Source organism: Oncorhynchus nerka, linkage group LG14 (assembly GCF_034236695.1).
Source record: "Oncorhynchus nerka isolate Pitt River linkage group LG14, Oner_Uvic_2.0, whole genome shotgun sequence".
NCBI lineage: Eukaryota > Metazoa > Chordata > Actinopteri > Salmoniformes > Salmonidae > Oncorhynchus > Oncorhynchus nerka.
Genome location: NC_088409.1, coordinates 9876145 through 9888068, shown reverse-complemented (window position 1 = coordinate 9888068; position 11924 = coordinate 9876145). Strand labels below are relative to the sequence as shown.

Sequence of the window (11924 nt, the reverse complement as noted above, 5' to 3'; positions counted from 1 at the left end):
CAACTGACCAAATCCCCATCTCTAACTGACCAAATCCCCATCTCCAACTGGACAAATCCCCATCTCCAACTGGACACATCCCCATCTCCAACTGGCCAATCCCCATCTCCAACTGGCCAAATCCCCATCTCCAACTGTCCAAATCCCCATCTCCAACTGTCCAAATCCCCATCTCTAACTGACCAAATCCCCATCTCTAACTGGACAAATCCCCATCTCCAACTGTCCAAATCCCCATCTCTAACTGACCAAATCCCCATCTCCAACTGTCCAAATCCCCATCTCTAACTGACCAAATCCCCATCTCCAACTGTCCAAATCCCCATCTCTAACTGACCAAATCCCCATCTCCAACTGGACACATCCCCATCTCCAACTGGACAAAACCCCATCTCCAACTGGACAAACCCCATCTCCAACTGACCAAATCCCCATCTCCAACTGTCCAAATCCCCATCTCTAACTGACCAAATCCCCATCTCTAACTGGACAAATCCCCATCTCCAACTGTCCAAATCCCCATCTCTAACTGACCAAATCCCCATCTCCAACTGTCCAAATCCCCATCTCTAACTGACCAAATCCCCATCTCCAACTGTCAAATCCCCATCTCTAACTGACCAAATCCCCATCTCCAACTGGACACATCCCCATCTCCAACTGGACAAAACCCCATCTCCAACTGGACAAAACCCCATCTCCAACTGACCAAATCCCCATCTCCAACTGGACACATCCCCATCTCCAACTGGCCAAATCCCCATCTCCAACTGGCCAAATCCCCCATCTCCAACTGGCCAAATCCCCAATCTCCAACTGGCCAAATCCCCATCTCCAACTGTCCAAGTCCCCATCTCCAACTGTCCAAGTCCCCCATCTCCAACTGGACAAATCCCAATCTCCAACTGGACACATCCCCATCTCCAACTGACCAAATCCCCATCTCCAACTGGCCAAATCCCCATCTCCAACTGGCCAAATCCCCATCTCCAACTGGACAAATAGAAATCCCCATCTCCAACTGGACAAATCCCCATCTCCAACTGTCCAAATCCCCATCTCCAACTGTCCAAATCCCCATCTCCAACTGGACAAATCCCCCATCTCCAACTGGCCAAGTCCCCCATCTCCAACTGGCCAAATCCCCATCTCCAACTGGCCAAGGCCCCATCTTCAACTGGCCAAATCCCCATCTCCAACTGGACACATCCCCATCTCCAACTGGCCAAATCCCCATCTCCAACTGGCCAAGTCCCCATCTCCAACTGGCCAAATCCCCATCTCCAACTGGACACATCCCCATCTCCAACTGTCCAAATCCCCATCTCCAACTGTCCAAATCCCCATCTCCAACTGTCCAAATCCCCATCTCTAACTGTCCAAATCCCCATCTCTAACTGACCAAATCCCCATCTCCAACTGTCCAAATCCCCATCTCTAAATGACCAAATCCCCATCTCCAACTGTCCAAATCTCCATCTCTAACTGACCAAATCCCCATCTCCAACTGGACAAATCCCCATCTCCAAATGGACAAATCCCCATCTCCAACTGGACAAATCCCCATCTCTAACTGACCAAATCCCCATCTCCAACTGTCCAAATCCCCATCTCTAACTGACCAAATCCCCATCTCTAACTGACCAAATCCCCATCTCTAACTGACCAAATCCCCATCTCCAACTGGACAAATCCCCATCTCCAACTGGACACATCCCCATCTCCAACTGGCCAATCCCCATCTCCAACTGGCCAAATCCCCATCTCCAACTGTCCAAATCCCCATCTCCAACTGTCCAAATCCCCATCTCTAACTGACCAAATCCCCATCTCTAACTGGACAAATCCCCATCTCCAACTGACCAAATCCCCATCTCCAACTGTCCAAATCCCCATCTCCTGACCAAATCCCCATCTCCAACTGTCCAAATCCCCATCTCTAACTGACCAAATCCCCATCTCCAACTGGACAATCCCCATCTCCAACTGGACAAACCCCATCTCCAACTGGACAAAACCCCATCTCCAACTGACCAAATCCCCATCTCCAACTGGACACATCCCCATCTCCAACTGGCCAAAATCCCCATCTCCAACTGGCCAAATCCCCATCTCCAACTGGCCACAATCCCCATCTCCAACTGGCCAAATCCCCATCTCCAACTGGCCAAATCCCCATCTCCAACTGGACCAAATCCCCATCTCCAACTGACCAAATCCCCATCTCCAACTGGACAAATCCCCATCTCCAACTGGACACATCCCCATCTCCAACTGGCCAATCCCCATCTCCAACTGGCCAAATCCCCATCTCCAACTGTCCAAATCCCCATCTCCAACTGGACAAATCCCCATCTCTAACTGACCAAATCCCCATCTCTAACTGGACAAATCCCCATCTCCAACTGTCCAAATCCCCATCTCTAACTGACCAAATCCCCATCTCCAACTGTCCAAATCCCCATCTCTAACTGACCAAATCCCCATCTCCAACTGTCCAAATCCCCATCTCTAACTGACCAAATCCCCATCTCCAACTGGACACATCCCCATCTCCAACTGGACACATCCCCATCTCCAACTGGACAAATCCCCATCTCCAACTGGACAAATCCCCATCTCCAACTGGACACATCCCCATCTCCAACTGGCCAAATCCCCATCTCCAACTGGCCAAATCCCCATCTCCAACTGGCCAAATCCCCATCTCTAACTGGCCAAATCCCCATTTCCAACCCCAAGTCCCCATCTTCAACTGGCCAAATCCCCATCTCCAACTGGACACATCCCCATCTCCAACTGGCCAAGTCCCCATCTCCAACTGTCCAAATCCCCATCTCTAACTGGCCAAATCCCCATCTCCAACTGTCCAAATCCCCATCTCTAACTGACCAAATCCCCATCTCTAACTGGACAAATCCCCATCTCCAACTGTCCAAATCCCCATCTCTAACTGACCAAATCCCCATCTCCAACTGACCAAATCCCCATCTCTAACTGACCAAATCCCCATCTCCAACTGGACAAATCCCCATCTCCAACTGGACACATCCCCATCTCCAACTGGCAATCCCCATCTCCAACTGGCCAAATCCCCATCTCCAACTGTCCAAATCCCCATCTCCAACTGTCCAAATCCCCATCTCTAACTGACCAAATCCCCATCTCTAACTGGACAAATCCCCATCTCCAACTGTCCAAATCCCCATCTCTAACTGGCCAAATCCCCATCTCCAACTGTCCAAATCCCCATCTCTAACTGACCAAATCCCCATCTCCAACTGTCCAAATCCCCATCTCTAACTGACCAAATCCCCATCTCCAACTGGACACATCCCCATCTCCAACTGGACAAAACCCATCTCCAACTGGACAAAACCCCATCTCCAACTGACCAAATCCCCATCTCCAACTGTCCAAATCCCCATCTCTAACTGACCAAATCCCCATCTCTAACTGGACAAATCCCCATCTCCAACTGTCCAAATCCCCATCTCTAACTGACCAAATCCCCATCTCCAACTGTCCAAATCCCCATCTCTAACTGACCAAATCCCCATCTCCAACTGTCCAAATCCCCATCTCTAACTGACCAAATCCCCATCTCCAACTGGACACATCCCCATCTCCAACTGGACAAAACCCCATCTCCAACTGGACAAAACCCCATCTCCAACTGACCAAATCCCCATCTCCAACTGACACATCCCCATCTCCAACTGGCCAAATCCCCATCTCCAACTGGCCAAATCCCCATCTCCAACTGGCCAAATCCCCATCTCCAACTGGCCAAATCCCCATCTCCAACTGTCCAAGTCCCCATCTCCAACTGTCCAAGTCCCCATCTCCAACTGGACAAATCCCCCTCCAACTGGACTCCCCATCTCCAACTGACCAAATCCCCATCTCCAACTGGCCAAATCCCCATCTCCAACTGGCCAAATCCCCATCTCCAACTGGACAAATAGAAATCCCCATCTCCAACTGGACAAATCCCCATCTCCAACTGTCCAAATCCCCATCTCCAACTGTCCAAATCCCCATCTCCAACTGGACAAATCCCCCATCTCCAACTGGCCAAGTCCCCCATCTCCAACTGGCCAAATCCCCATCTCCAACTGGCCAAGTCCCCATCTTCAACTGGCCAAATCCCCATCTCCAACTGGACACATCCCCATCTCCAACTGGCCAAATCCCCATCTCCAACTGGCCAAGTCCCCATCTCCAACTGGCCAAATCCCCATCTCCAACTGGACAAATCCCCAACTGACCAAATCCCCATCTCCAACTGTCCAAATCCCCATCTCTAACTGACCAAATCCCCATCTCTAACTGTCCAAATCCCCATCTCTAACTGGACCAAATCCCCATCTCCAACTGTCCAAATCCCCATCTCTAACTGACCAAATCCCCATCTCCAACTGTCCAAATCCCCATCTCTAACTGACCAAATCCCCATCTCCAACTGGACAAATCCCCATCTCCAAATGGACAAATCCCCATCTCCAACTGGACAAATCCCCATCTCCAACTGGACAAATCCCCATCTCCAACTGGCCAAATCCCCATCTCCAACTGGCCAAATCCCCATCTCCAACTGTCCAAATCCCCATCTCTAACTGTCCAAATCCCCATCTCTAACTGACCAAATCCCCATCTCCAACTGTCCAAATCCCCATCTCCAACTGTCCAAATCCCCATCTCTAACTGACCAAATCCCCATCTCCAACTGTCCAAATCCCCATCTCCAACTGACAAAATCCCCATCTCCAACTGGACACATCCCCATCTCCAACTGGCCAAATCCCCATCTCCAACTGGACAAATCCCCATCTCCAACTGGCCAAATCCCCATCTCCAACTGGCCAAATCCCCATCTCTAACTGACCAAATCCCCATCTCTAACTGGACCAAATCCCCATCTCTAACTGACCAAATCCCCATCTCCAACTGTCCAAATCCCCATCTCTAACTGACCAAATCCCCATCTCCAACTGTCCAAATCCCCATCTCTAACTGGACCAAATCCCCATCTCCAACTGGACACATCCCCATCTCCAACTGGCCAAATCCTCATCTCTAACTGACCAAATCCCCATCTCCAACTGGACACATCCCCATCTCCAACTGGACAAATCCCCATCTCCAAATGGACAAATCCCCATCTCCAACTGGACAAATCCCCATCTCCAACTGGACAAATCCCCATCTCCAACTGGCCAAATCCCCAATCTCCAACTGGCCAAATCCCCATCTCCAACTGTCCAAGTCCCCATCTCCAACTGGAAGACCAAGTCCCCATCTCCAACTGGACAACCCCATCTCCAACTGGATAAGTCCCCATCTCCAACTGGACAAATCCCCATCTCCAACTGGACAAATCCCCATCTCCAACTGGATTCACAAATCTCAGTATGTGTCAGACAGAGACTAAAGAACATGCCCAGGCTGAACAACACTGGAAGACACTGGGGTGCCAGACTCAGACATGGTATTTTAAAACACTGGCCAACACAGTGGTGATGTCACTCATGTGGGCTGATTCAGCCAGTTGCCTCATTTGTCCTACTTCAGGCAGAGGCACCCACCACACCATAACCACACCATAACTCGTTAGATAAAACCTCAGATGGAGACATAGCCATCTTTACTGGTTTCCCCCTAAACCAGATTTGTATCTATTCTGCAGCCAAACAAACCAGTGTCCAAAGAGAAATCCTGTGATATCTTCTGCAGTCAAACCAGATGGAAGCCAGTGACTACTGACTGACATGTGATATCTATTCTGAGCCAAACCAGATCGACCAGTGTGAAGAGGGGTGTGATATCTATTCTGCAGTCAAACCAGATTGACCAGTGTTATCTATTCTGCAGTCAAACCAGATATCGACAAACCAGATGTGATTGACCAGTGTGATATCTATTCTGCAGGACCATATCTATTCTGCAGTCAAACCAGATCGACCAGTGTGATATCTATTCTGCAGCCAAACCAGATCGACCAGTGTGATATCTATTCTGCAGCCAAACTAGATCGACCAGTGTGATATCTATTCTGCAGTCAAACTAGATCGACCAGTGTGATATCTATTCTGCAGCCAAACTAGAACTATTTTAATTCCAGAGATGTAATGAGCACAATAATGAAAATCAGGGAACGGAGGAACTAGTTTGAAGTAGGTTCATTTGAATGATCATGAAAAAGTTTGATTATTGATATGAATAGCAGCAGTAAAACTGTCAAATGAGCTTCTGTGTTCTGAATACTAGTAACGTAGCCTTCCTCTGTGTGCGAAGAACTCAGGATCTAACAGGAAAATGTGAGTCTCATCCTGATCCAATCAGATGTCAGAATTCCCAGACTCTACCAGGGCCAGGGGGGTAATCCCTCCCTCCCTCCCTCCCTCCCTCCTCCTTCCCCTTCCTCCATCGCTCCTCCTCCTCCTTCCCCTCCTCCCCCCTCCTTCCCCTCCTCCATTCCTCCTTCACGCGTCACTGTGTCGTTAGACAGGACCGTTATAAATGGCTCTGCACACACTTCTGAAGCACGCCAAAGGGATTTACAGAGCTTGAGCAAGATACAAAGGAGGGAAAAGTCTACAAAGAGAAAACTACCTTTCACTGAATCAGGATGTCTAAGCTTGCAGAGAGAACCCTTTTCGTTTTCTACATTTCAACACAGGTAAATAAATTAATTTAACGTTACAGTAGGCTCGTCCAAACTATATTATCTGAAGAATATGAAAACAAGGAGCAACAACTTTGAAAAGTCACACTTGAACAGTTTTCCCTTTTTTCTCTCCAGATTTGCTCCCAGATCTTGGCGCAGGTGTGTCAGACCAGGTGCCTCTGTCCGCAAGAGCCTCCGCTGTGCGCCCCCGGGGTCCAGTTGATTCTGGATGACTGCGCATGCTGTCTGGTCTGTGCCCGGCAGAAAGGAGAGGCGTGCTCAGAAATAAGTCCCTGTGATACACACAGGGGTCTGAACTGCGACTACACGGCCGATGTACACCAGAGGACAGGTGTCTGTGTCGGTGAGTCATTTGTTAATTATATTGAACCAGTGATGTTCTAGTGTAGGTGTCAGAACGGGGTAGATTCCCTGGCCTTGTCTCAATTGGATTTGCTCAACTCCTGCGTACCTCTCGTCTTCTCTCGCCTCCTTTTGAAAAAGGTCAAAGGTAATCGAAGAGTGGCAGCGGGGGCCCCGCCCCTATCTAACAGCTATTGATGATGATGATGATGATGATGACAATTCACATTCATTTGAAGACACAAACACTTAAACATATGACGTTTAGGATTTTATCCAGATATGAGTATTGGAAATTAAAAATGTTAAATAATGATTTGTGCTTTTCTTGTGTCCTCGTCTCTTCCACAGCACATGAGGGAGACGTCTGCCTGTTGGACGGTTCAGTGTATCAGAACGGAGAGACCTTCTTCCCCAGCTGCAAGTATCAGTGCACCTGCAGGGACGGTCAGATCGCCTGCGTGCCGCGCTGCAACCTGGACGTGATGCTGCCGGGCCCAGACTGCCCTCTACCCAGGAAGGTGGTGGTCCCAGGGGAGTGCTGTGAGAAGTGGGTATGTGAGCCCCAACCAGAGGCCAGTGCCTTGGGAAGCTTCGCCATGGCTGGTAAGCACTCAGTCTATCTGCACTCAAATCAGATCCAAGTGTTATTTGTCACATGTGCTGAATACAACAGGTGTAGGTAGACCTCACAGTGAAATGCTGAATACAACAGGTGTAGGTAGACCTTACAGTGAAATGCTGAATACAACAGGTGTAGGTAGACCTTACAGTGAAATGCTGAATACAACAGGTGTAGGTAGACCTTACAGTGAAATGCTGAATACAACAGGTGTAGGTAGACCTTACAGTGAAATGTTGAATAGAACAGGTGTAGTAGACCTTACAGTGAAATGCTGAATACAACAGGTGTAGGTAGACCTTACAGTGAAATGCTGAATACAACAGGTGTAGTAGACCTTACAGTGAAATGCTGAATACAACAGGTGTAGGTAGACCTTACAGTGAAATGCTGAATACAACAGGTGTAGTAGACCTTACAGTGAAATGCTGAATACAACAGGTGTAGTAGACCTTACAGTGAAATGCTGAATACAACAGATGTAGGTAGACCTTACAGTGAAATGCTGAATACAACAGGTGTAGTAGACCTTACAGTGAAATGCTGAATACAACAGATGTAGGTAGACCTTGAATACAACAGGTGAGTAGACCTTACAGTGAAATACAATACAACAGGTGTAGTAGACCTTACAGTGAAATGCTGAATACAACAGGTGTAGGTAGACCTTACAGTGAAATGCTGAATACAACAGGTGTAGTAGACCTTACAGTGAAATGCTGAATACAACAGGTGTAGTAGACCTTACAGTGAAATGCTGAATACAACAGGTGTAGGTAGACCTTACAGTGAAATGCTGAATACAACAGGTGTAGGTAGACCTTACAGTGAAATGTTGAATACAACAGGTGTAGGTAGACCTTACAGTGAAATGTTGAATAGAACAGGTGTAGGTAGACCTTACAGTGAAATGCTGAATACAACAGGTGTAGGTAGACCTTACAGTGAAATGCTGAATACAACAGGTGTAGGTAGACCTTACAGTGAAATGCTGAATACAACAGGTGTAGGTAGACCTTACAGTGAAATGCTGAATACAACAGGTGTAGGTAGACCTTACAGTGAAATGCTGAATACAACAGGTGTAGGTAGACCTTACAGTGAAATGCTGAATACAACAGGTGTAGTAGACCTTACAGTGAAATGTTGAATAGAACAGGTGTAGTAGACCTTACAGTGAAATGTTGAATAGAACAGGTGTAGGTAGACCTTACAGTGAAATGCTGAATACAACAGGTGTAGTAGACCTTACAGTGAAATGTTGAATAGAACAGGTGTAGGTAGACCTTACAGTGAAATGTTGAATAGAACAGGTGTAGGTAGACCTTACAGTGAAATGTTTTCTGACAAGCCCTTAACCAACAATGAAATGTTTTAAGAAAAATAAGACCTTAAGTGAAAAATAGATAAGTAAAAAACCTAATGAAATGCAAATAACAAATCATTAGACCTACAGTAAAATGCTAAGTAAAATAACAAATAAATAAAGCAAATAACAATGAATTAAAGAAAATAAATATCAGTAAAATAATAAGTAAAAAATAAATAACAAATAACAAATTAATTAAAGAGTATCAGTAAAATAACAGTCTCTAGTGTACTACATAGCAGATAGGGTTCCACGTGGGACGCAGTTCCCTCTCTACTTCTCTCTGCTTCTGACGTGACTGGTACTCTGGTGCAAGCCACAAAGTCAAGAGACAGATTCTGGCATGCCTCTAGGTTGACCTGGCTGGCTCTGTGTGAAGGGAAATGCTGAATTGCCTCGGAGTACAGAGCGAGAGACTCACAGAGCAAGTTGATTTATCCCCGGAAGCCTCTGTGTAGACCTCTGAGCCAAAACATTCCATTTCATGTTCTCTGGAATGTGATGTACCTTGGATCGTTCTTCATCTGTGATCAATGGACTTTAGGCACCTAAAGAAATTCCGATAGAACTGTGAATTGGATTACCTGTATATTGATTATACACCAATGTAGGGGAATTAATTATGCAAAACACGCAGATCCCAATACCAGCCAAACATACGTTTCCTCTTATGCACTTCTGCCCAGTAATTCTTACATCCATCAATCAATCTAGCGTGCATCTGTATTTCCCATGGCAACAACATCTGTCTCATCCGGTGTGTCTCTCCCTGTCCTCCCGTACAGCCTACAGACAGGAGGAGACAGTGGGGTTTGACTCGTGGGACCCCAGTACTAACTGCATAGAGCAGACTACGGAGTGGGGGCGCCTGCTCTCGCACCTGTGGCATGAGCATCTCCACCCGGGTCACCAACAAGAACCCCGCTGTGAGATGGTCAAGCAGACGCGTCTATGCATCGTCAGGCCCTGCGACAAACAGCAACAGGATGTTCCTAAGGTAGGATACTCAACCCACTGTTACTGTACTAATACCAGCGGTAGGATACTCAACCCACTGTTACTATACTAATACCAGCAGTAGGATACTCAACCCACTGTTACTGTACTAATACCAGCAGTAGGATACTCAACCCACTGTTACTGTACTAATACCAGCGGTAGGATACTCAACCCACTGTTACTGTACTAATACCAGCAGTAGGATGTTCCTAAGGTAGGATACTCAACCCACTGTTACTGTACTAATACCAGCAGTAGGATATTCCTAAGGTAGGATACTCAACCCACTGTCACTGTACTAATACCAGCAGTCGGATGTTCCTAAGGTAGGATACTCAACCCACTGTTACTATACTAATACCAGCAGTAGGATATTCCTAAGGTAGGATACTCAACCCACTGTCACTGTACTAATACCAGCAGTAGGATGTTCCTAAGGTAGGATACTCAACCCACTGTTACTATACTAATACCAGCAGTAGGATGTTCCTAAGGTAGGATACTCAACCCACTGTTACTATACTAATACCAGCAGTAGGATATTCCTAAGGTAGGATACTCAACCCACTGTTACTGTACTAATACCAGCAGTAGAATACTCAACCCACTGTTACTATACTAATACCAGCAGTAGGATGTTCCTAAGGTAGGATACTCAACCCACTGTTACTATACTAATACCAGCAGTAGGATACTCAACCCACTGTTACTATACTAATACCAGCAGTAGGATACTCAACCCACTGTTACTATACTAATACCAGCAGTAGGATATTCCTAAGGTAGGATACTCAACCCACTGTTACTATACTAATACCAGCAGTAGGATACTCAACCCACTGTTACTATACTAATACCAGCAGTAGGATGTTCCTAAGGTAGGATACTCAACCCACTGTTACTGTACTAATACCAGCAGTAGGATACTCAACCCACTGTTACTGTACTAATACCAGCAGTAGGATGTTCCTAAGGTAGGATACTCAACCCACTGTTACTATTACTAACCCACTACTAACTAATACCAGCAGTAGGATACTCAACCCACTGTTACTATACTAATACCAGCAGTAGGATGTTCCTAAGGTAGGATACTCAACCCACTGTTACTATACTAATACCAGCAGTAGGATACTCAACCCACTGTTACTATACTAATACCAGCAGTAGGATACTCAACCCACTGTTACTATACTAATACCAGCAGTAGGATACTCAACCCACTGTTACTGTACTAATAATACAAACCAAATCACAGTTGTAGAGGGAAAATACATCACAAATTTAAATAGCAGAATAGAAGTTCAAGTTCAACTTGCCATTCAGACTAAATGCAAATCTTCCGACTAACAAAACTCACAAGAGCTCTGACAAAATACACGACAGAAGTGTTCCAGTGTTTCACCGACTGACAACCATTTCCCTCCTCTAAATCCTCAGAGAGGAAGCAAGTGCCTGAGGATGAAGAAGGCGGTGAAACCCATCCGGTTCAGCTATAAGAACTGCACCAGCGTGCTGACCTACAAGCCCCGGTACTGTGGTGTGTGTACGGACGGGCGTTGCTGCACCCCCCACAGCACCGAGACAGTGCAGGTAGAGTTCCAATGTGCTCAGGGTGAAGCCATCAAGAAACCCGTGATGTTCATCAACACCTGCGCCTGCCACTACCACTGTCCCAGAGACAACGTCGTATCGACCATCAGACCTGGTCTACAGCGGTTACAGGTTATAACGCTGTTACCACAGACACAACGACAGTTTCTCCTATTCCTCCGTGAAGGTAGTATTGTACTGTACTGTAGTCGGGTGACTCTATATGTTCGTGACTCTAAATGTTCTTGACAACATCTTCCTGAAGGTGTATTGTTGGTCTCAGGAGGGAGAATCTCAATTGCATACTT

General features: G+C 46.8%; 1 pseudogene; it reads left to right on the top strand.

The window, feature by feature from the left end:
- The first annotated feature begins 6514 nt into the window (after window positions 1-6514).
- LOC115121718 (CCN family member 3-like) lies at window positions 6515-11924 on the top strand (annotated as a pseudogene).